This window comes from Somniosus microcephalus, chromosome 5, assembly GCF_052327205.1.
Source record: "Somniosus microcephalus isolate GS21.2 chromosome 5, FLI_Smic_1.0, whole genome shotgun sequence".
Classification (NCBI taxonomy): domain Eukaryota; kingdom Metazoa; phylum Chordata; class Chondrichthyes; order Squaliformes; family Somniosidae; genus Somniosus; species Somniosus microcephalus.
The window spans coordinates 131242941-131264048 of record NC_140991.1 but is presented as its reverse complement, the minus strand read 5'-3'; the positions used below and the strand labels follow the sequence as shown (position 1 = coordinate 131264048).

Below are 21108 nucleotides of genomic sequence, written 5' to 3'. Positions count from 1 at the left end.
TATCCTGGTAAAAGCAGGTCTTACGCCTGCTTTTACCAGGCGTAAGAATTGTAAGGGTTTTCTGTGGGCGAAGGGTCTCCAAAAAACAGAACTCTCCACCTGCAGAGGTCCTTCTCCTGGACAGCCAGAGGATCTGTCAAGACCATTCTTGACAGATCGGAAATGCCGGTTTTCAGCGCATGTGCTGCGTATGCCTGAAACCGGCATTTCCGATGTCCCTACAGGTGGGTACACAGCGCGTACCCATCAGTAGGGATCGGAATATCTGGGCCCGTGTGTACAATCACCCAATGGGCATGACAAGCAGCGAGGAAGAAAGAAAACATTCATCCAGCTCCCGCAAAATCAGGCCCCTCATCCCGCAACCCCCCAAAATCAGGCCCCCTCACCCCGCAACCCCCCAAAATCAGGCCCCTCACCCCGCAACCCCCCAAAATCAGGCCCCTCACCCCGCAACCCCCCAAAATCAGGCCCCCGCAACCCCCCAAAATCAGGCCCCCTCACCCCGCAAAATCAGGCCCCTAACCCCGCAACCCCCCAAAATCAGGCCCCCTCACCTCGCAAAATCAGGCCCCTCACCCCGCAACCCCCCAAAATCAGGCCCCCGCAACCCCCCCAAAATCAGGCCCCCTCACCCCGCAAAATCAGGCCCCTCACCCCGCAACCCCCCAAAATCAGGCCCCGCAACCCCCCAAAATCAGGCCCCCTCACCTCGCAAAATCAGGCCCCTCACCCCCCCCCAAAATCAGGCCCCCTCACCCCGCAAAATCAGGCCCCTCACCCTGCAACCCCCCAAAATCAGGCCCCGCAACCCCCCAAAAACAGGACTCCTCACCCGCAATCCCCCTAATTCAGGCCCCCTCACCCAAATAATTGGAGCAGGAGTAGTGATAAAGGCGGAAGTTACAGCGAGTGGCAGGGGAGGGGGCTGCCGGTGCAGGCCGGGGTGACGGGCCACTCGCGGCAGTGAAAAAGGTCGCGACTCCTTATTGACCTTCGCCGAAAACACCCGGCAGAGACCCGCCGCCCACGAGAGCCTTTGAACCGGTTCTCCGTCACTCAGAGCTCCGCCCTCTGGCCCGGCTTCTTTCCTCCGTTTCTCACCGCTTCCTCTGCACGGAGTCCCCAGCAGACGCTGAGTGACTCGCCGCCACCGGCCGACTGAGTGCTTTCCCGGAGTTTCAGCCTCTGCACTCCAAACTCCCGCCGACAGTCAGACAGCTGCTGCAGCGAAAGGCCTTCGTCACTGGCACCAAGCACATAATCGGCTGGGCTTCTCTTAGACTCACACCTTTATTATAGGTTATTGCAGTTCCCATTAACAAGAGTAACATCCTGTAAAACCTATGTCAGTTAAGTCAAAGCATTATATAGATATTTCTAAGTATTGTATTAATATACAACTAGTCAATCTCCTGTGGTGTTGCACATAGGGAATCAAGACTAAACCGGGTCTTTAGATGACGGGAGGTGAGAGGACAGGGAATAAATGAACCAGGGTGACAGAAGTATTTCAGTCGTCACTTTAAGGTTATGCATTCTGTCCTTGTCAGAATGATACAGCACAGAAGGAGGCCATTCGGCCTATCATGCCTGTGCCGACTCTGGTAGAGCTGTCCAATTAATCCCACTATCCTGCTCTTTCCCCATAGCCCTGCAATTTCTTTCCCTTCAAGTATTTATTCAATTCTCTTTTGAATCCTTTAAAGCAGTGCATTCCAGATCACAACAACTTGCTCTGTAAAACAAAAATGTTTCCTCGTGTCACCTCTGGTTCCTTTGCCAATCACCTTAAATCTGTGCCTGCTGGTTACCGACCCTTCTTGTTGTGTATGTACCTTTAAGGGAATAACTGTCTTAGATTGCAGTACCGGCAGTGACCACCCCTGTATAAAAGGCCCTAGGTATGTTCAGTCTGACGCTGCCTCCTGTTCAGTAAAGTACCTGTTAAACTGTTCTCCCGAAGTCCGTGTATTATTGAGGCGCGGACTTTACAGTGGCGACGAGTAAGTTCGAACTCACCTGCAGTGTGGCATCATCTCACGGGGATCTCGCCTGAAAGGAAGGTCCTGGAAGGCCGTAGTCTGAGCAACGGGCGTCGACCGAGGGCAACCGCCCAAAGAATCCATCGGTGATCGGAGAATTGCGGGAGAGACTGTGGTTCCAGCGAATCGTGCTGGTAGCAGGTAGCGCGCTGACCCTTCCGGACTGCGGCGGGCTCAAGCTCGATCGAGCGGCTCTACAAAACGGGCTGCGCAGCGTCGCCGGGAAAAGAAAACAAGAGAGAGAGGGTGGCGCGCACAGGGCGCGGTCAGTGCGCAAGAACAGGACAGCGGAGAGAAACTAAATGGGGGGGGAAGGAAAGCGAGACGCGCCGAAGCTGCGGGTCACCGCCATTACCCCGTAGAACGCTAGGAGCAGCGTGGCAGTAAGGGGAAGAAGCAAAAGCGCGGGAGGTGCCATTTTATCCCGTTGGGGAAGAAGCAAAAGCGCGGGAGGCGCCATTTTATTCCATTGGGGAAGAAGCAAAAGCGCGGGAGGCGCCATTTTAAATCGCCCAAGATGCCGAAAAGTGGCAGTATCACTGCTTTCGACAACGAGGTAGAAGACTGGACCACGTATGTGGAAAGAATTGAACTGTACTGCAAGGCAAATGAGGTGGCCGATGGAAAGAGGATGTCGGTATTATTAAATCTGATGGGCGCGGGAACGTACGGCCTATTGCGGAATTTAATTACCCCAGCTAAACCAATGGAGAAAAGTTTTGAGGAGATTGTTCATATCTTACAGGAACACCTAAGCCCTACACCACTGCTGATAGCAGAAAGATTCAAGTTCCATAAAAGAAATCAGCACAAAGATGAGAGCAATGCTGACTATCTTACGGAACTACACAAGTTATCGAAGCACTGCCAGTTCGGAGCAGGACTGGCAGACACCTTACGGGATAAGTTTGTCTGCGGGCTCCAGAGTGAAGGAACCCAGAAACGACTACTTTCAAAAAAGGACCTGACGCTAGAACAGGCTTTCAGCGTGGCAGTATCCTACGAAGCAGCAGCACGGGGAGCTGCGGAAATACAACAGAAACCACAAGAATACAGCACTAACGAAATGGCGTATGGAGCCGAAAAGTGCTATCGCTGCGACAGAACAACCCATGAGCAGAAGGACTGCTGGTTTAAAGACAAAATATGCAGGCAATGTGGGAAAATGGGACATATAGCAAGAGTCTGCAGGTCAGGAAAGAAGACCAACATGACAAGAACTACTAAGGAACAGTACAGGAAAGTAAAGAAACTGACAGATAGTAGTTCAGAAGATCAGGAGAGTGATAAGGACTCCGGAAGCAGGCGACTAAGTTGTTTAAAGTTACACAACGTGATCGCAAAGGAAGATCACCGAACCATTTGGGTCACCCTCATGATAGCAGGGTCCCCAGTAAAGATGGAATTTGGACACAGGATCAGCCCTAACTGTCATGAATCGACGAGACTGTGAGTGGCTATTTTCACACATACCCTTAAAGGACACGCCCATTGTATTGAAGACATACACGGGGCAAAAGGTCTACCCCAGAGGAAAAATAAGGGTGCCAGTTGAATATAACGGAAAGGAAACACAGAAACTATACATGTATATACTACGAGATGGAGGACCACCATTATTGGGACGTGAATGGATCCGAAAACTACAATTGGATTGGCATTCCATTCTGGCACTAATTGTGACTGACAAAAAAGATGATGACGTCGCACCTGGACGTCTGTCACAAATTCTATCTGACGCGGAAGAGGTGTTCCAACAAGGACTTGGGACTCTAAAAGGAGTAAAGGCAACCATAAAGATTGAGGATAACGCAACCCCAAAATTTTTCACGGCCAGACCGGTGCCATACGCAATACGCCCAGCTGTGGAAGCTGAACTGGAGAGTCTGGAGCGTTCGGGGGTGCTGTCTAAGGTGGACTGGAGCGAGTGGGCCATACCCATCGTTCCTGTAATGAAGAAAGCATTGAGCAGCACGCCTGGGGAGCCAAGGAAGGTTCGCATCTGTGGGGACTTCAAGGTGACGGTGAACCTAGTCCTGCACACAGTACAGTATCCGCTTCCGCGGATAGAAGATATTTTCGCCGCACTATCTGGAGGGAAACGTTTTACAAAGATTGACCTGGCTCAAGCGTATCTACAAATGGAGGTGGAAGAAGCATCTAGGAAATACCTCACGATAAACACTCACAAAGGCCTTTACCAGTACAATCGACTGGTATTCGGGGTAGCATCGGCCCCGGCTATTTGGCAGAGGGCAATGGAACAAGTCCTGCAAGGGATCCCGGGGACCCAGTGTTACTTGGACGACATCCTGGTTATGGGCGAAAATGACAATGAACACCTTGCCAACCTGGAACAGGTGCTCACGAGATTGCAGGAATATGGGCTACGAGCCAACCGTCCCAAATGCGAGTTCTTCAGGAGACAAATCTCGTATTGTGGCCACATGATTGATGAGGAAGGGTTGCATAAGTCGCCGGACAAGATTGAGGCTGTAGTCAAGGCTCCAGCACCGGAAAATGTGTCGCAACTGAGGTCGTTCCTCGGGTTGGTGAACTACTACCATAAGTTCTTGCTGAATTTATCTACAATTCTGCACCCACTGAACGCCCTGCTTCAAACTGGTGTAACATGGAAATGGAGTGATGAGTGTAAGCGTGCCTTTCAGGAATGTAAATGCCTAATCGGTTCAAAAGAAGTATTGGCCCACTACAACCCAACACTACCGATTCGGTTGGCATGTGATGCGTCACCTTACGGCATTGGAGCGGTGCTGTCACACAAATTCCGTGACGGTTCAGAGAGGCCAATAGCCTTTGCATCGCGCTCGCTAACCTCAGCCGAGCGTAACTACGCCCAGATTGACAGGGAGGCCCTCAGCCTGGTGTGGGGGGTGAAGAAGTTCAATCACTATCTGCACGGGCAGAAATTCACCCTACTGACTGATCATCAACCCCTGGTCTCAATTTTTAACCCAAAGAAGGGCGTTCTGGTGATGATGGCGCAACGATTGCAAAGATGGTCACTTTTTCTGGGGGCACATCAGTATGACATAGAGTACAAAGGTACGAAACAACTTGGAAACGCTGATGGGCTGTCGCGCCTACCGTTGCCTACGGCGGAAGAAGCACCTGCAGTGGACCCTGTGGTCGTATGGAATATCTCCATAGTCGAATGTTTGCCTGTTACAAACGCAAGTATTGAGAAGGAAACCCGAAATGACCCGACACTCTCTCGGGTCTATGATTTGACGGTGAAGGGATGGCCAGCATATGGCGACTCACTGTTGCCAGCATTCTCACCAAGGAGAGAACAGCTGTCAGTGTGCCGGGGAACCTTGATGTGTGGATCCCGAGTGGTAATTCCACCCAAGTTGAGAGATAGAGTGCTCAATGAGCTTCACGAGGGTCATCTGGGAGGAGTAAAAATGAAGAGCCTAGCCAGGGCATTTGTGTGGTGGCTGGGAATCGATAAAGAAATCGAGGATATGACCAAGAGATGCACAGGATGCCAGAAGGTCCAAAACGCTCCACCACAGGCCCCGCTACATCCATGGGAGTGGCCCTCATCTCCATGGCAACGGGTACACATTGATTTCGCTGGTCCATTTATGGACTCAATGTTTCTAATCGCTGTGGATGCCCATTCGAAATGGCCAGAAGTCATTAAAATGTCCTCCACCACCACGGAGAAAACTATTGCAGTCCTAAGGACCATCTTCGCCAGGAATGGGTTGCCAGAACAGATTTGTTCCGACAATGGCCCACAGTTTGTGTCTGAGGATTTCCGGAGGTTCCTGAAGAATAATGGGGTGAAACATTACACATCTGCCCCATATCATCCAGCCACAAATGGATTGGCTGAGAGGTTTGTTCAGACCTTTTAAAAGGCCATAAAGGCAATGTATAATGATGACATACCACTGCAACACAAGGTGGATAACTTCTTGTTTGCTTACCGGAATGCGACACATGCAGTAACCAACCAAACTCCAGCCGTACTGTTTTTCAACCGGAGACTAAGATGTCGCTTGGATTTGCTCAAACCAAACATAAGACGAGATGTTGAGGATAAGCAGTTCCAGCACATAAATGAGAAGCCAACCAGGAGCTTCAAGATAGGGCAACCAGTCTTGGCCCGCGACTACCGAACAGAAAAATGGCAGCCAGGAACGATATGCACACAGCAGGGACCACTAATGTACACAGTGGACGTTGGAGAGAGCATCATGAGAGGCCATGCTGACCAGATTCTAGAGTCACAGGAACAAGCCAAACCTGTACCACAAGCATGTGCACCTGGTAATGAGCCCGAAGTACAGATTGCGTCTACCTCAGAAGCAGGGGTATTGGAAGCTGACGAACCAACCAATGACAATGAGCCAGAATTGACTCCACTGCCAGAACAGGATACTCGAGAAAGGCGCTATCCAGTCCGGATCAGGAAGCCTCCTCAAAGACTGAACTTATAAATGACTATTTCAGTTGATGTATATATTACTGAGAAAATTGTAATTGTAATTAGTTATTATTTAGTTGTTAAATGAATGTTATGTACTGTTTATCTAAAAGGGGAGGAATTATTGTGTATGTACCTTTAAGGGAATAACTGTCTTAGACTGCAGTACCGGCAGTGACCACCCCTGTATAAAAGGCCCTAGCAGGCTTCTGTATTTTCAGTCTGACGCTGCCTCCTGTTCAGTAAAGTACCTGTTAAACTGTTCTTCCGAAGTCCGTGTATTATTGAGGCGTGGACTTTACAGTTCTGCCACGAGAAACAGTTTCTCCCTATTTACTCTATCAAAACCATTCATGATTTTGAACACCTCTATCAAATCTCTGAACCTTCTCTGTTCCAAGGAGAACAACTCCAGCTTCTCCAGTCTCTTCACATAACTGAAGTCCCTCATCCCTGTCATCATTCTAGTAAATTTCTTCTGCACCCTCTCCAAGGCCTTGATATCCTTCCTAAAATGTGGTACCCAGAATTGAACACAATACTCCAGCTAAGACATAACCAGTGTTTTATAAAGGTTGAGCATAACTTTCTTGTATTTGTACTGTTTTTTAATTCATTCACGGGGTGTGGGCATCACTGGCAAGGCCAGCGTTTATTGCCCATCTATAATTGCCCTTGAGAAGGTGGTGGTGAGCCAGCTTCTTGAACCGCTGCAGTCCGTGAGCTCTGTCCGTGATCTCACAAAGGCCTTCGACACTGTCAACCGTGAGGGATTATGGAGTGTCCTCCTCAAATTCGGCTGCCCTCAAAAGTTTGTCACCATCCTCCGCCTGCTTCACAACGACATGCAAGCCGTGATCCTGACTAACGGTTCCACCACAGACCCAATTCACGTACGAACCGGGGTCAAGCAAGGCTGTGTCATCGCACCAACGCTCTTCTCGATCTTCCTTGTTGCAATGCTCCATTTCACCCTCAGTAAGCTCCCCACTGGAGTGGAGCTAATTTACAGAACAAACGGGAAACTGTTCAACCTCCGTCGCCTCCAGTCTAGATCCAAGGTTGTCCCATCCTCTGTCGTCGAATTACATAGAAACATAGAAGATAGGAGCAGGAGTAGGCCATTCAGCCCCTCGATCCTGCTCTGCCATTCAATGCGATCATGGCTGATCATCCAAATTCAGTACCCTGTCACTGTTTTCTCCCCATATTCCTTGATCCCCTTAGCCTTAAGAAATATATCTAACTCCTTCTTGAATATATTTAATGAATTGGCCTCAACTGTCTTCTGTGGTAGAGAATTCCACAGGTTCACCACTCTCTGGGTGAAGAAATTCCTCCTCATCTCAGTCCTAAATGGCTTACCCCTTAATGAGACCGCACCTTGAGTACTGTGTGCAGTTTTGGTCGCCTTACCTGAGGAAGGACGTTCTTGCCATGGAAGGAGTGCAGCGAAGATTCACCAGGCTGATACCTGGGATGGCAGGAATGACGTATGAGGAGAGATTGTGTCGATTGGGCTTATACTCACTGGAGTTTAGAAGATTGAGAGGGGATCTCATCAAAACTTAGAACATTCTGTCAGGCCTGGACAGACTAGATGCAGGAAGGATGTTTATGATGGCTGGGGAGTCCAGAACCAGGGGTCATAGTCTAAGGATAAGGGGTAAGCCATTTAGGACTGAAATGAGGAGGAATTTCTTCACCCAGAGAGTGGTGAACCTGTGGAATTCTCTGCCACAGAGGGCGGTGGAGGCCAGTTCATTAAATATATTCAAAAAAGAGTTGGATATATTTCTTAAGGCTAAAGGGATCAAGGGATATGGGGAGAAGGCAGGGACAGGGTACTGAATTTGGATGATCAGCCATGATCTCATTGAATGGCGGAGCACGCTCGAAGGGCCGAATGGACTACTCCTGCTCCTATCTTCTATGTTTCTATGTTTAACCTTAGACTGTGACCCCTGGTTCTGGACTCCCCCGCCATCGAGAACATCCTTCCTGCATCTAGTCTGTCTAGTCCTGTTAGAATTTTATAAGTTTCAATGAGATCCCCTCTCATTCTTCTAAACTCTAGCGAATATAAGCCTAATCGAGCCAATCTCTCTTCATACATTATTCCTGCCATCCCAGGTATCAGTCTGGTGAATCTTCGCTGCACTCCCTCCATGGCAAGAACATCCTTCCTCAGATAAGGCGACCAAAACTGCACACAATACTCAAGGCGTGGTCTCACTAAGGCCCTGTACAACTGCAGCAAGACATCCTTGCTCCTGTACTCGAATCCTCTCGCTATGAAGGCCAGCATACCATTTGCCTTCTTAACCGCCTGCTGCACCTGCATGCTTACCTTCAGCGACTGGTGCACAAGGACACCCAGGTCTCGTTGCACTTCCCCTTTTCCCAATCTATTGCCGTTCAGATAATAATCTGTCTTCCTGTTTTTGCCACCAAAGTGGATAACCTCGCATTTATCCACATTATACTGCATCTGCCATGCATCTGCCCAATCACCCAACCTGTCCAAAATCGTGCTGGAGTTTCTCGGCATCCTCCTCACAGCACACACGCCCACCCAGCTTTGTGTTGTCTGCAAACTTGGAGATATTACATCTAGTTCCCTTGTCTAGATCATTAATATATATTGTGAATAACTGGGGTCCTAGCACTGATCCCTGCGGTACCCCACTAGTCATTACCTTCCACTCGGAAAAGACCCGTTTATTCCAACTCTTTGCTTCCTGCCTGCCAACCAGTTTTCTATCCAAGTCAGTACCTTACCCCCAATCCCATGTGCTTTAACTTTGCACGCTAATCTCTCTTATGCAGGACCTTATCGAAAGCTTTCTGAAAGTCCAAATACACCACATCCACCGGTTCTCCCTTTTCTATTCTACCAGTTACATCGTCAAAAAATTCCAGTAGATTAGTCAAGCATGATTTATCTTTTGTAAATCCATGTTGACTTTGTCCGATCCTGTCACTGTTTTCCAAGTGCTCTGCCATTACATCTTTTATAATGGACTCTAGCATTTTCCCCACTACCGATGTCAGGCTTACCGGTCTATAAATCCCCGTTTTTTCTCTACCACCTTTTTTAAATAGTGGGGTTACATTAGCTACCCTCCAATCCATGGGAACTGTTCCAGAGTCTATAGAATTTTGGAAGATGACCAGCAATGCATCTACTATTTCTAGGGCCACTTCCTTAAGTACCCTAGGATGTAGATTATCAGGCCCTGGGGATTTATCGGCATTCAATCCCGTCAATTTCCCTAACACCATTTCCCTACAAATACTGATTTAATTCAGTTCCTCCCTCTCATTAGATCCTATGTTCCCCAACATTTCTTGGAGTTTATTTGTGTCCTCCTTTGTGAAGACAGAACCAAAGTATGTATTTAATTGGTCAGCCATGTCTTTGTTCCCCATTATAAATTCCCCTGATTTTGACTGCAAGGGACCTATGCTTGACTTTACCAATATTTTTCTCTTCACATATCTATAGAAGATTTTACAGTCAGTATTTATGTTCCCTGCAAGCTTACTCTCATACTCTATTTTCCCCCTCTTAATTAATCCCTTTGTCTTCCTTTGCTGACTCCTAAACTGCTCCCAATCCTCAGGTTTGCTGCTTTTTCTGGCCAATTTATATGTCCTCTCCTTGGATCTTATGCTATCTCTAATTTCCATTGTTAGCCAATGTTGAGTCACCTTTTTTTAAATTTTTATGCCAAACAGGGATGAACAAATTCTGTAGTCCATCCATGCGATCTTTAAATGTTTGCCATTGCCTATTCACCGTCAACCCTTTAAGTAACATTCCCCATTCCATCCTAGCCAACTCGCGCCTCATACCATCATAGTTTCCTTTAATTAAATTCAGTACCCAAGCCTCTGAATCAACTACTTCACTCTCCATCTTAATGAAGAATTCTAGCATATTATGATCGCTCCTCCCCAAGGGGCCTTGCAGAACAAGATTGCTAATTAATCCTTTCTCATTACATAATACCCAGTCTAAGATGGCCTGATCTCTAGTTGGTTCCTCGACATATTGGTCCAGGAATGCATCCCGTATACACTCTAGGAATTCCTCTTCCACAGTATTGTTACTAATTTGGTTAGACCAATCTATATGTAGATTAAAGTTACCCATGATAACTGCTGTGCCCTTATTGCACGCATCTCTAATTTCCCATTTAATGCCATCTCCAACCTCAGCATTACTGTTTGGGGGTCTGTATATAACTCCCACTAATGTTTTCTGCCCCTTGGTATTCCTCAGCTCTACCCATACAGATTCCACATCATCAGAGCTACTATCCTTCCTTACTATTGTGTTAATCTCCTCTTTAACCAGCAATGCTACCCCACCACCTTTTTCTTTTTTGCCTGTCCTTCCTGAATATTGAATATCCCTGGATGTTGAATTCCCAGCCTTGGTCACCCTGGAGCCATGTCTCCATAATCCCAATGATATCGTATCCGTTTACATCTATTTGCGCAGCTAATTCATCCACCTTATTACGAATGCTCCTCGCATTAAGACACAAAGCCTTCAGGCTTGTTTTTTTAACACTCTTAGACCTTTTAGAATTATTGTTTACTGCGGCCATGTTTCATTTACACCCTTGATTTCTCTGACTTCCACTTTTGCTTTTCTCCTTCCTGTCTTTTGCTTATATCCTTGCTTCCCATTCCTCTGTCTCCCTGCACAGGTTCCCAACCCCCTGCCATTTTAGTTTATACCCTCCCCAACAGCACTAGCAAACCCGGTCCTGCCCAGGTGCAAACCGTCCAGTTTGTACTGGTCCCACCTCCCCCAGAACCGGTTCCAATGTCCCAGGAATTTGAATCCCTTTCTCTTGCACCTTTCTTCTAGCCACGTATTCATCTGAAATATCCTTCTATTTCTACTCTGACTAGCACGTGGCACTGGTAGCAATCCTGAGATTACTACCTTTGAGGTCCTTTTTTAAAATTTACCTCCTAACTCCCTATATTCAGCTTTTAGGACCTCATACCATTTTTTACCTATATCGTTGGTACCTATATGCACCACAACAACTGGCTGTTCACCCTCCCCCTGCAGAATGCCCTGCAGCTGCTCCGAGACATCCTTGACCCTTGCACCAGGGAAGCAACATACCATCCTGGAGTCTCGTTTGCGGCCGCAGAATCGCCTATCTATTCCCCTTACAGTAGAATCCCCTATCACTATAGCTCTCCTGCGCTTTTTCCTCCTGTCCCGTGCAGCAGAACCACCCCTGGTGCCAGAAAGTTGGTTGCTGCTGCCTTCCCCCGATAAGCCATCCTCGCCAACAATATCAGTATGCAGACGACGCTTGCGTCTGCACTCACTCGGAGGTCGAACTCCAAACCGTTGTCAACACCTTCACCGAAGCGTACGAGAGCATAGGCCTTACACTAAACATCCGTAAGACAAAAGTCCTCTACCAACCTGCCCCCGCCACACAGTACTGCCCCCCCGATTATCAAAATCCACGACAAGGCCTTGGACAACGTGGACAACTTTCCGTACCTCGGGAGCCTACTGTCAACAAGGGCAGACGTCGACAACGAAGTCCAACACCGCCTTCAGTGTGCCAGTGCAGCCTTCGGTCGCCTGAGGAAGAGCGTGTTTGAAGACCAGGACCTCAAACCCGGCACTAAGCTCATGGTCTGCTGTATGCATCAGAGAGATGGACCATGTACAGCAGGCACCTCAAAGTACTGGAGAGGTACCACCAACGCTGCCCCCGCAAGATCCTGCAAATCCATTGGCAGGATAGGCGCACCAACATCAGTGTTCTTGCTCAGGCCAACATCCCTAGTATCGAAGCTTTGACCACGCTCAATCAGCTCCGATGGCTGGGTCACATTGTCTGCATGCCCGATACGAGACTCCCAAAACAAGAGCTCTATTTGGCGCTCCGGCACGGCAAGAGAGCCCCAGGTGGGCAGAGGAAACACTTCAACGACACCCTCAAAGCCTCCTTGAAAAAGTGTAACATCCCCACTGACACCTGGGAATCCCTGGCCCAAGACCGCACAAAGTGGAGGAGAAGCATCCGGGAAAGCGCCGAACACCTCAAGTCTCTTCGCCGGGAGCAAGCGGAAGTCAAGCGCAGGCAGCGCAAGGAGCACACGTCAACCCAAGCACCCCACCCACCCACCCCTTCAACCACCATCTGCCCCACCTGTGACAGAGACTGTAGGTCCCACATTGGACTCATCAGTCACCTGCGAACTCATTTTTAATGTGGAAGCAAGTCATCCTCGGTTCCGAAGAGAGAAGGTACTTCCACAGTGCTGTTAGACAGGGTGTTCCAGGATTTTGACCCAGCGACGATGAAGTAACAGCGATATATTTCCAAGTCAGGATGGTGTATGACTTGGAGGGGAACTTACAGGTGGTGGTGTTCCCATGCGCCTGCTGCTCTTGTCCTTCTAGGTGGTAGCGGTTGCGGGTTTGGGAGGTGCTGTCGAAGAAGCCTTGGTGAGTTGCTGCATTGCACCTTGTAGATGGTACACACTGCAGCCATGGTACGTCGGTGGTGGAGGGAGTGAATATTTAAGGTGGTGGATGGGTGCCAATCAAGTGGGCTGCTTTGTCCTGGATGTCAAGCTTTGAGTGTTGTTGGAGCTGCACTCATCCAGGCAAGTGGAGAGTGTTCCATCACACTCCCGACATGTGCCTTCTAGATGGCGGAAAGGCTTTGGGGTGTCAGAAAGTGAGTCACTCACTGCAGAATACCTAGCCTCTGACCTGCTTTTGTAGCCATGGTATTTATGTGGCTGGTCCAGTTACGTTTCTGGTCAATGGTGATCCGCAGGATGTTGATGGTGGGGGATTCGGTGATGGTAATGTCGTTGAATGTCAAGGGAAGGTGGCTAGACTCTGTCTTGTTGGAGATGGTCATTAACTGGCACTTGTGTGGCACCAATGATACTTGCCAATCATCAGTGAACATTCCCATTTCTGACCTAATGTTGGAGGGAAGGTCATTGATGAAGCAGCTGAAGAGGGTAGGGCCTAGGACACTGCCCTGAGGAACTCTGGCAGTGATGTCTTGGGGCTGAGATGATTGGCCTCCAACAGCCACAATCCTCTTCCTTTGTGCTAGGTGTTAGATTCGTGATTCTGAGAGTATGATGTTTTTCAATAACCACAGGGATGCTGTAACTGAACAATCAACAGGTATTTACTGGAGTAGGGTAATCTCAAGACTGGGGTACAGAGGCATGCTCAAGGCTTATATACAGGTGTGGTCACTGCCGGTACTACAGTATACAGGAGCTGTAAAAGTAGTTCTCTCTTAAAGGTACATACACTACAATTCCTCCCCTTTTAGATTAGTAGTACCCATAATATTCAAATAACAATTAACACTTTAGCATGTACATTAAACAACAATAGTCCATTTATAGATTCAGTCTTTGGGGCGGCTTCCTGATCCTTTCGGGATAGCGCCTTTCCTGAGGTTCTTGTTCTTGGTGCGGAGGCGATTCTGGCCCCTTTTCATCGGTTAGTTCATCGGGTTCCACTGCTACTGGTTCGGAGGTAGATGCTACCGGTATGTCGGGTTCATCCCCAGGTACGCAAGACATGGGGTTGACTCGTTCCTGTGATGCTAAGATCTGAACAACGTGGCGTCTCACAATGTTCTCCCCGACATCCACTGTGTACATTAATGGCCCCTGCCGTGTGCATATCGTTCCGGGTTGCCATTTCTCTGTTCGGTAGTCACGGGCCAAGACTGGTTGTCCTACATTGAAGCTCCTTGTCGGTTTCTAATTGATGTGCTGGAATTGTTTATCCTCAACATTTCTTCGCACATTTGGTCTAAGCAAGTCCAGATGAGATTGCAACCTTCGGTTAAAGAACATCATGGCCGGGGTCTGGTTGATAACTGCATGTGTCGCGTTTCGGTAGGTTAATAAGAAATTGTCCACCTTATGCTGTAGTGGAATTTCATCGTCGCACATGGCCTTTATCGCCGCCTTAAAGGTTTGTACGAACCTTTCAGCCAATCCATTTGTGGCTGGATGATACGGGGCGGATGTGTAATGCCTTATCCCATTCCTTCTCATAAATTTTCGAAACTCTTCGGACACAAACTGTGGTCCATTATCAGAGCAAATCTGCTCTGGCAAGCCGTTTCTGGCAAATATGGTCCGTAGGACTGCAATCGTTTTCTCTGTAGTGGTTGAGGACATTTTTATCACCTCAGGCCACTTCGAATGAGCATCCACTGCTATTAAGAACATTGAGTCCATGAATGGACCAGCAAAATCAATATGCACCCTGATGCGCCTCAATAACTTCAAGGCTCAAAGTTAACTGGATAAAACTAGGCTTTTATTAGCAAAGAAAGATGCCTGTGTCTTCACCTAGCATTCTGCTGTTCTGCTGCAAGACAAGCCTGGGCTTGTCTTAAGTAGGGCCAGGTATGGGTGGAGCTGACACACCCAATGGGGAGAAAGGAGGCGGTGCACTATATACAATACAAGGCAGAGACACAGGAGCATATAAAAAATATATGTAGTTAAATACAGAGTCTGATGAATGACATATTTCATCACACACCCGTTGCCATGGAGAGGAGGGCCACTCCCATGGGTGTAGAGGGGCATGTGGTGGTGCATTTTGGACCTTCTCGCATCCTGAGCAGCTCTTGGTTAGGTCTTCAATTTGTTGATCGATTCCCGGCCACCACACATAAGCCCTAGCAAGGCTTTTCATTTTCTATCCCCCCAGATGACCTTCATGTAGCTCATTTAGCACTCTCTCCCTTAACTTGGGTGGAATCACCACTCTGGATCCACACATCACTGTCCCCTGGCATACTGACAGCTGTTCTCTTCTGGATGAGAATGCTGGCAACAGTGAGTCGCCATGTGTTGGCCATCCCCTCACCGTCAAATCATATACCCGAGACAGCGTCGGATCATTGCGGGTCTCCTTCTCTATATCCGCGTTCGTTACTGGCAATCGTTCAATTATTGACGAATAAAATATCTCGATAGGGTCCACTGCTGGTGCTTCCTCCACAGTAGGCAGTGGCAGGCGCGATAGCCCATCAGCGTTTCCATGCTGTTTTGTGCCTTTATATTTTATTTCATATTGATTCGCCCCTAGAAACAGGGACCATCTTTGTAACCGTTGTGCAGTCATCACTGGAATGCCCTTCTTAGGATTAAAGATGGAGACAAGTGGTTGGTGGTCAGTCAGCAAGGTGAACTTCTGCCCATGCAGATAGTGGTTGAATTTTTTTACTCCCCATACTAGGCTGAGGGCCTCCCTGTCAATCTGGGCGTAGTTGCACTCGGCTGAGGTTAGTGACCGAGACGCAAAGGCTACTGGCCTCTCCAACCCGTCGGGGAATTTGTGCGACAGCACCGCTCCAATACCATAGGGTGATGCATCACATGCCAAATGAATTGGTAGTGCTGGGTTGAAATGGGCCAACACCTCTTTTGATGTGATCAATTCTTTACACTTCTGGAAAGTTCGTCTACGTTCGTCATTCCACTTCCATGGTACCCCTGTTTGCAGTAGGGTGTTCAGTGGGTGTAATACCGTGGACAAATTTGGTAAGAACTTATGGTAGTAGTTTACCAGCCCGAGGAACGACCTCAGTTGTGACACATTTTCCAGTGCTAGAGCCTTGACTACTGCCTCAATCTTTTCAGGGGACTTATGTAACCCCTCTTCATCGATGACGTGGCCACAATACGAGATCTGCTTCTGGAAAAACTCGCACTTGTGGCGATTAGCTCATAGCCCATATTCCTTTAATCTGGTGAGCACCTTCTCCAAGTTGGCGAGGTGATCACTGTCATTTTCGCCCGTGACCAGGATGTCGTCCAAATAACACTGGGTCCCTGGAATCTCTTGCAGGACTTGATCCATCGCCCTTTGCCAAATAGCCGGAGCCGATGCTACCCCGAACACCAGCCGGTTGTATTGATAAAGACCTTTATGAGTGTTAATCGTAAGGTATTGTTTCAAGGCTTCTTCTACCTCCATTTGCAAGTACGCCTGGGCTAGATCAATTTTGGTGAAGCGTTTACCTCCAGATAGCGAGGCGAAAATATCCTCAATTCGTGGAAGCGGATATTGTACCGTGTGAAGGACTGGGTTCACTGTCACCTTAAAATCCCCACAGATGCGGATCTTCTTTGGTTCCCCAGGCGTATTACTCAACGACCTCTTCATTACAGGAACGATGGGTGTAGCTCACTCGCTCCAGTCTACTTTGGACAGTACTCCTGAACGTTCCAACCCTTCCAGCTCTGCTTCGACAGCTGGTCTGATCGCATAAGGCACTGGTCTGGCCTTAAGAAACTTTGGGCTTGCATTTTCCTCTATTTTAATCGTTGCTGTTATGCCTTTTAGTGTTCCGAGTCCCTCCTGGAACACTTCTTTTGCGTCAGTTAGCATTTTTGACAGTCGTCCAGGTGTGACGTCGTCATCCTTTTTGGCCTCAACCTTCAGTGGCTGTATGGAATGCCAATCTAATTGTATCTTCCGGATCCATTCACGTCCTAGCAGTGGTGGCCCTCCATCTGGCAATACATATATATCCATTTTAGGTATTTCCTGGCCTTTATATATCACTTTCACCCTTATTTTTCCTTTGGGGTAGACTTTTTGCCCCGTGTACGTCTTCAAGACAATCTCTGTAGCTTTCAAGGGTATATGTGAAAATAGCCGCTTGTAGTCCCTTTGGTTTATGACTGTTAGGGCTGATCCTGTGTCCAATTCCATTTTCACTTGGACTCCGTCTATCTTGAGTGTAACCCAGATAGTCTGGTGATCCTCCATTTTGGTTACCTTATGTAGTTTCAGACAACCCAGCTCCTTGCTTCCGGAGTCTGTGTAACTTTTCTGTTCGTCTGAACTACTGTCCATCACCTTGTGTACCTTTTTGTACTTCTCCTGTGGAGATTTCTTACTGTTGGTTTTCTTCCCAGACCTGCAGACTCTTGCTATGTGTCCTGCTTTTCCACACTGTCTGCACACTTGGTCCTTGAACCAACAATCCTTCTGGTCATGTGTTGTTCTGCCGCAGCGATAGCACTTCCCTGTTCCATCGGACATTTCATTGGTGCCATATTCTTGCGGTCTCCGTTGTATCTCTGCTGCGCCCCTTGCGGCTGCTTCATGTGACACTGCCATACTGAAAGCCTTGTCCAGCGTAAGATCCTTTTCTGATAGAAGCCGTTTCTGGGTTCCTTCACTTTGAAGCCCACACACAAACTTGTCCCTTAACGTATCTGCTAGTCCCGCTCCAAACTGGCAGTGTTTCGATAGCTTGCGCAGTTCCGTTAGGTACTCAGCATTGCTTTCGTCTTTGTGTTGGTTCCTTTTATGGAACTTAAATCATTCTGCTATCAGCAGCGGTGTGGGGTTTAAGTGGTCCTGTAGGATTTCTACTATGCTTTCGAAATTCTTGTTCACAGGCTTCTCTGGGGTTATTAGGTTTCGCAGTAACCCATAAGTTTTTGCACCCATGGAATTTAACAAACCCAGTGCTTTCCTAGCATCTGGCACTTCATTCGCCCTGCAGTACACCTCAATACGTTCCACATATGTCGCCCAATCTTCGACTTCATTGTCGAACGTAGAGATACTGCCACTCTTCGGCATCCCTGGCTGTGATTTAACTGTCAAAAATGGCATCTCCCGCGCTTCCCCTTCTTCTCCGCTGGCACAAAATGGCATCTCCTGCGCTTTCCTTCCTTCCCGCGCTCGCCCTTCTTCTCCGTTGCGTCTTCTAAAAATGGCATCTCCCGTGCTCTTCCTTCTTCTCCGCGGCTCAATGGCGTCTCCCTCGCTCTCCCTTCTTCTCCCCGCGGACACTGTTCAGCCCTTGAGCCCTGGCTGTGCTCTGCACGTTCTTTTTTTTTTTGTGCGCCTTTCCCGTTTCCGCCGCTCGGTCCGGAACCCGGCTGTTGCTTTACCCTCTCTCTCTCCATTTTGTTTTTCCTCGACGCCACTCAGTTTTTAACCCCCCGGCTGCGCCCTATGCGCTTCACCCTCTGTCTTACCCCGTCGACGCTGCTCGGCTTTCTCTCCGCCGTCGGTTGGCTCCAGCCGCCGCTGTCCGGGAAGGGTCTGCGCTGTACCTGTCGTCAGTCTATTGCTGATCGTCATGGCTGGGGAACCAAGCTCGGCTCTTCACAGCCTCCCCTGCGATGTTCACTCTCTGCCGGACGACTGGGCGGTTGCTCGTGGTCGACGCCCGTGCTTCTGGCCTCGACTTTCTTCCACCGCCCTCCCGGAGCGAATCCTCGAAGGGAAATGCAGAGTTGCAGGTAGATTCGAATTGACACTCGTCGCCACTGTTAGATCCGTGATTCTGAGAGTATGATGTTTTTCAATAACCACACGGATGCTGTAACTGAACAATCAACAGGTATTTACTGGAGTAGGGTAATCTCAAGACTGGGGTACAGAGGCATGCTCAAGGCTTATATACAGGTGTAGTCACTGCCGGTACTACAGTATACAGGAGCTGTAAAAGTAGTTCTCTCTTAAAGGTACATACACTACACTAGGTATGACTCCAGCCAGTGGGGAGTTTCCCCCCTGATTCCCATTAACTTTTATTAGGGCTCCTTGATGCCACACTCGGTCAAATGCTGCCTTGATGTCAAGGGCAGTCACTCTCACCTCACCTCTGAAATTCAGCTCCTTTGTCCATGTTTGAACCAAGGCTGTAATGAGGTCGGGAGCCGAGTGGTCCTGGCCGAACCCAAACTGGGCATCAGTGAGCAGGTTATTGGTGAGTAAATGCCGCTTGATAGCACTGTCGACAACACCTTCCATCACTTTGCTGATGATTGAGAGTAGATTGAGGGGGCGGCAATTGAATTTGTCCTGCTTTTTGTGGACATACTCTATTCCTCTATTAATAAAGCCAAGGATCCCAGATGTGTTTTTTTAACAACCTTCTCAACTGCCACCTTCAAAGATTTGTGTACATACAACCCCAGGTCTCTCTGTTCTTGCACGCCCTTTAAAATTGTACCACTTAGTTCATTCTCTTCTCATTCTTTCTACCAAAATGTATCACTCAGCACTTCTTTGCGTTAAATTTCATCTGCCATGTACCTGCCCATTTCACCAATCTGTCTATGTCCTTCTGAAGTCTGTTACCATCCTCCTCACTGTTTACGACATTTCTGAGTTTCGTGTCATCTGCAAACTTTGAAATTATGCCCAGTATACCCAAGACCAGGTCATTAATATACATCAAAAGAGCAGTGGTCCTAATACCGACCCCTGGGGAACACCACTATATACTTCTCTCTAGTCTGATAAACAACCATTCACCACTACTCTCTGCTTTCTGTTCCTTAGCCAATTTTGTATCCATGCTGCCACTGTCCCTATAATCCCATGGGCTTTAATTCTGCTAGCAAGTCAATTATGTGGTACTTTATCAAAACGCCTTTGAAAGTCCATATACACATCAACCGCACTACCCTCATCAACCCTCTCCGTTACTTCATCAAAGAACTCGGATCCAGTTAGTCAAACACAATTTGCCTTTAACAAATCCGTGCTAACTTTCATTTATTAGCCTATACTTTTCCAAATGCCAATTAATTTTGTCCCGGATTATTGTCTCTAAAAGTTTCCCCACCACCGACGTTAGGCAGACTGGCCTGCAGTTGCCAGGTTTATCCCTCTCTCCTTTTTTAACAGGGGTGTAACATTTGCAATCCTCCAGTCCTGTGGCACCACCTCCATATCTAAGGAGGATTAGAAGATTTTGGCCAAAGCCTCAGCAATTTCCACTCTTACTTCCCTCAGTAAACTAGGATGCATTCCATCTGGACTGGGTGACTTTTTTACTTTGACCGTTTAAGTATCTCCTCTTTATCTATTTTTATCCTATCCAATATCACTACTGCCTCTTCCTTTTCTGCTACGTTGGCAGCATCCTCTTCTCTAGTGAAGACAGATGCAAAGTACTCATCCTTTTCCTATTTATGTCTTTATAGTAGACTTTTGAGTTCCCTTTTATGTTAGCTGATAATCTATTCTCATACTCTCTCTTTGCCCCTCTTATTCCCTTTTTTAGATTGCCTCTGCACTTTCTATATTCAGTTTGGTTCTCTACTGTATTATGAACCTTACAAATGTCATAAGCCTCCTTTTTCTGCCTCATTTTAGCTTCTATATCTTTATTCATACAGGGAGCTCTAGTTTTGGATGCCCTTCCTTTTCCCCCTCATGGGAATGCTGCTACTCTGTACCCGAACGATTGATTCATTGAAGGCCTCACATTGTTCAATTACTTTTATCCTTACCAATTTTTTATTCCAATCCCTCCTCCAGTTCAGTATTTTTATGCTTGATTGTACCTTGTCCATTTCCATAACTATTCTAAACTGATAGAAACATAGAAACTAGTAGCAGGAGTAGGCCATTCAGCCCTTCGAGCCTGCTCCGCCATTCAACGAGATCATGGCTGATCATCCAAACCCTAGCACCCGGTCCCTACACCGACAGCCATCCCACCCAAGCCCTATCCCCGTAACTCCATAACCCCACATATTTAATCCCCCCTAACACTAAGGGCC

At 47.9% G+C, this 21108-nt stretch overlaps 1 protein-coding gene across 6 annotated transcripts in view; it reads right to left on the bottom strand.

Moving 5' to 3' along the window:
• Positions 1–1220, bottom strand: part of fastkd3 (FAST kinase domains 3) — a 34609-nt gene extending 33389 nt beyond the window's left edge. For 2 of the 6 annotated variants that reach the window (XR_015078424.1, XM_085988249.1), the window contains exon 1: positions 866–1097. The gene's annotated coding sequence lies outside the window, so the exon portion shown is untranslated. The other 4 variants (XM_085988252.1, XM_085988250.1, XM_085988251.1 and 1 more) reach the window with 4 other exon arrangements.
• Positions 1221–21108: the final 19888 nt, after the last annotated feature.